We start from the raw sequence: 5,486 nt of genomic DNA, 5'->3' as shown, positions 1-5,486 counted from the left end.
AAAGATTACTTGTCCCAACATATAGTGGTTAGCATATTTATGTATGAAGTTAATTAAAATTGTTTAGTGCGAATAGTGCAGCCTTTTCTTTGCTTTAAATGACTAAATCATATGTTATTAATATGTATATGTCGGGGTAACATTAGGAACGTTTTCCATGTTTAACGTTATAATATTTTAGAAAATAAAAGTAGAAAGGCAAACTAACGAATTCACTACTACTCGACCGCCCTTCTGCCCTTCTATCTCTTAACTGCTTGTTCCTTTCTTCTTCTTAACTTTCCCCGATCGGGTGGTCCTTCAGACCCAAAAGGGAGTACCTGCTAGTCCCTGTTTCGCGTGGACAAATCCCACATGTGGGCACTTAATTATGTCGGTAGTAGTGACCTCGTTTGACAATGCTTTATCTTCAAGATGGCTTTGTCAGTCTGCCCCTCATCTATTATCGGTTCTAATGGTACAATTCTAACTTAAGGACTAATAAATCTCCGACACGGCCTTCCTGACATTTCACTCGTCCTCGGGTGATTCTAAAAATTCGAATAACGAAAAATCAGTTTAATTCGAATTATGATTTTTTTTTTGTCAGACAAACCCCTTTCCAAAACACACCCCTTTTTTTTTCTTTTTTTTTTACATTAACATAAAAGAGAGAGCAGATCCTTTGGTAATGTCCACTTGACTACTCATTCTGACACATAACTCCTTCACATTGCCTTCTACACACTACGCCGTAAACAACACTCAATTGTTGTTACTTGCAGCTATAGTTAGACATATGTAAGTTCACTTTAGTGTCTTCCAACCACAACGTCTCTTGCAACGTTTTATTCGCTAACGTCTCTTTCAACGTTTTACTCATTAACGTCTCTTTCAACGTTTTATTCGCTAACGTCTCTTTCAACGTTTTACTCATTAACGTCTCTTTCAACGTTTTACTCACTAACGTCTCTTTCAACGTTTTCGAGGTCCATATGAACATTACTTTCAGGCATCCTTCTCAAACTTTCATGTGCGTATTTGTATGTTCGATTATTATTTAGCGACTTCAAAATATACCGATCGCCCTCCAATACTTCAACTATAAGGAAGGGTCCTTTGAATTTTGGATCGAGTTTTGTCTGATGTCTTTCCTCGTTCTTGAGTAACACGTAATCCCCAACCTTGTACTTAATTACTTTAGCCCTTGTTCGGTCAAATCTTAACTTATCATAATCGGCCACTTCCTGCATAGCTCCTATTGCCCTATTCCTAAGTTCCTCAATGTTACAAGTTAAATTATCGTCGTCTACACTATCTACTACTAACCCCAACGGTCGAGCAACCCTTCCAACTAATAATTCTAAGGGAGTAGCCTTTACAGAACGATTGACCGTGCAATTCAAAGCCAACTGGATATCCTTCAGTGCATCTTGCCAAGATCTATCACTAGTTTCAACAGCTGTCATCATATTTTTAAGCGTACTCATAACCCTTTCCACTTGTCCATTAGCCCTACTAGTACCAGTTGCTATCAAATGTAATTTTATATTTTGTAGAGAACAAAATTCACGAAACTCCTTGCTCGCAAAACACCTTTCTTGGTCAGCAATTATTCGCGCAGGTACACCAAACAAAGAAATAGCGAATTTTATGGCTTTGATAGAATTGCTAGAATCAATATTTAGGGTGTGATACAAAAGGGTGTATTTGGTAAAAGCATCTACTAAAACTATCACATATTCTTTCAAATCACTCTTCCCGCTTAATTTTCCCGTTATATCTACGTGAATAGTATGCCAGGGAATTGCTACCTTTGGGATAGGGTGAAGTTCTGACTGAATTTTACCTGAACTTGACTTTGACAATTTACACGTGACACAGTTATCGACGAATTTACGAACATACTTCACCATATGTTCAAACCAGTAATGTTCATAGATTTTGTCTAAAGTTTTGTCCCAACCCAAATGCATAATTGATTCGTGTACCTGGTTAATTACAGACCATCTAAAAGCGCGAGGAACAATAAGCAGACACTTAGTCCTTCCGTTTCGTTGAATTTTCCTATGTAATATTCCAACCCTCACCTCATATGTTTTCGCAACATTTTCAGGTAATTCATTATTTTGAATCTTAGCCACCAACGAGACTAGTTCTTCATCTTTGCGCTGTTCCGCTAACAACCAATTACTTGAGATTTCGGCAAGGTTTACCCGTTTTTCTACTACTCTACTATAAGATCTCTCCGGGTGGTTCTGACTTATCGGAATTTGGTTTCGCGAAAAGAAATCGGCATGAGCCATTCGTTTTCCCTCCCTATATTCAATATCAAAATCATAGGCTTGCAAAAATGCCCACCACCTATGTACTCTAGGTGTTAAATCAAGCTTATTTCGCGAAGATTTTAGTGAGTTACAATCAGTAAATACTGTAAATCTTCGACCTTGCAAATAATGCCTGAAGTATTTAATAGCATTCACCACAGCTAGAGTCTCCAATTCATAGGAATGGTATTTGGATTCCGTGGCTGAGGTTCTTTTACTAAAATACTCTACAACTCGCGATAAACTATCTACTCTTTGTATAAGTATTGCTCCATAACCCTCTGCACTAGCATCCGTATACAATTCAATAGGAAATTGTGGATCAAATATCATCAAAACGGGCTCATTAGTCAATAATGAAATCACTTGTTTGCGAACAGACTCGTGTTCAGGCTTCCACTGAAAGACCTTTTTACACGAAGTCATCGGATAAAGAGATTTCATTATATGTGAGAATCTAGGAATAAATTTTCTAAAATATGAAGATAATCCGATGAATTGTCTTAACTGGGTAACGGTTTGTGGAGGTGGTAAGGAGATTAATGCTTCAATTTTTCTCGCATTTGGTCGGACTTCGCCGTTGCTGACTTCATAACCAAGATATTGGACGGTACTTTTGAGGAAGGAACATTTCTTTATATTGAAAGAAAACCCGGCTTTTGTGAATCGTTCTAATACCGTTTTCATTCGCTCAATTGATTCATTCACAGTCGTTCCTAAAATCATGATATCATCCATGTACACTACGACGTATGAATATGCGAGCTCTCCCAAGGCGTTTATCACTGCTCGTTGAAAAACAGCCGGTGCATTTTTTAAGCCAAAAGGCATAGCTAACCACTCATACTGGCCCTCTGGAGTGACAAAAGCTGTTCGCTCAATTGAATCTTCATGCACAGGAATTTGATGAAATCCACTTGCCATGTCCAGACATGTAAAGTATTTTGAACCAGATAACCTAGCGATTTGATCAGAAATAAGCGGCAAGGGGAATTTATCAGAAACCGTATTTGCATTTAATTCGCGATAATCTACACATAAACGATGTGAGCCATCTTTCTTTTTGACGAGCAACATTGGACTTGAGAATGGGGAACAGCTAGACCGAATCACACCTGCACCTAACAGTTCCTTAATTTTATCCCTAACCATTTGTTTCTCATCTGGACTAAGGCGATACGCCCTTCTTTGAACCGTTTTGTTCTCATCAATAAGCCGAATTTTCAACTCACCAGTCGAAACTCGCGTACGTGGAATTTGCCTAATAAAATAATCAGAAAATTCAGATAATACGCTCGTTAAAAGAGATCTTTCTTCGCCAACCACATCGGTTTCTATCATGTTCAAATCGAATTTGTCATCATTTTCTTCCGCTCTACATGCATTAACAGTTAAAGATTTAAAAATATCGACTTTATCTTTTGTTATATTAACGTTAAAACCTTGGCTAAGAATTTCACGACCAATCATTATATTGTAGTTTAAATAAGCGTCTGGTATTACATAGAACAAAATCTCAATTAAGGTTCCGTTTATAGTAACTTCGGATAGGATTTGAATGGTATTAAACACAGTAGCATTACCTATGCCTTTCAATGTTACTATTTTCTCGAATCTTTTACCAGCGAATTTACCAGCTACTTTTTCTACAATCAATGAACAATCTGCCCCAGAATCAAAATAGAAATGGTACTTCTCACCCGAATGAGTCAAAATTCCAGTTGGTCCGGAGACATGGCAAATATTGATCCGCTTCACATTGGCCTCCTTCTTTCCAGAAGACGTTGATGCAGTCACTTCACGGTTAGCACATCTCGTTGAAATGTGTCCAACCTCGCCACATTTGAAGCAGGTTACTGAATCTTTATGTCTGAAGTCTGTCGATGTTCGCGTAGCTGAGCCACTCCTTTCTTGTCTTTTAAAACGACAATCGGCAATTTTATGGCCAAGTTTTCCACAGCGATGGCACTTGACGTTCCATAATCTTGCTTTTTTTGAATCCAATTCTGCCGTAAGTTCTGGTATCTTCCTCTTTCCATACGAAAAGGCTTTCAATTCTTGTTGCAACTGCGTTCTTGTCGTAATTTTTGTGGTAAACAACGTACGTTGCAATCGACCATCGAACTTTGCAATATGAGCCAAAACTGTGGCTATTGCAATTTCTTCGGCCTTCATGGATTTCCATTTAGCCATTAGCGAATTCATCAAACGTGTACCGTATATCGATAAACATTCTCCTTCTTTCGGTTTACTGTTCAGGATAGCCGTTAACGTTGCAGCCGGTGTTTCAACGCCTTCAAAACGTTCGATGAATAGGTCCTTGAATTGTGACCAAGTGATACCCGAAAAACATATTTCAGGGAGCCATTGCGACGCACTTCCTTCCAAGGCCTTACTAAGTGCGATAATTAGTTCGCTTCCTTCCAATGGATTTTCTCCCATACACATATCCGCTGCTGCACACCAGGATAATGGTTCGGCTTCAGATTTTTCCGGGTTAAACTTGGGTAGAGCCACATTCATATTTTTCGCGGGTTGCGCGGCTTTCATCGCGTTAATTAACTGCAACGTATTTTCTCTTTGTATGTCCAATAAGCTACGCCACTGTTCTTGTGAAATCACTAATTGCGCATCCGATCCCACTTCTGATGTCGGGGTAACATTAGGAACGTTTTCCATGTTTAACGTTATAATATTTTAGAAAATAAAAGTAGAAAGGCAAACTAACGAATTCACTACTACTCGACCGCCCTTCTGCCCTTCTATCTCTTAACTGCTTGTTCCTTTCTTCTTCTTAACTTTCCCCGATCGGGTGGTCCTTCAGACCCAAAAGGGAGTACCTGCTAGTCCCTGTTTCGCGTGGACAAATCCCACATGTGGGCACTTAATTATGTCGGTAGTAGTGACCTCGTTTGACAATGCTTTATCTTCAAGATGGCTTTGTCAGTCTGCCCCTCATCTATTATCGGTTCTAATGGTACAATTCTAACTTAAGGACTAATAAATCTCCGACATATACATGTTAGAGTAATTAAATATTTTACCAATAGAATTACACTGAGTTCCAAAAAAAGTGGCTCACCCTATGTTTTTGTCAAACTCAAAGCTTTATAACTTTTAAACCAGTTATCCGAATTCAATAATTTTTTTGATGCTTTGTAGCCTAGCCTATTGGCTATT

The sequence above is a fragment of the Euwallacea similis genome, chromosome 1 (assembly GCF_039881205.1).
Source record: "Euwallacea similis isolate ESF13 chromosome 1, ESF131.1, whole genome shotgun sequence".
NCBI classification, from domain to species: Eukaryota; Metazoa; Arthropoda; class Insecta; order Coleoptera; family Curculionidae; genus Euwallacea; species Euwallacea similis.
Note: the sequence above shows the minus strand (reverse complement) of the source record.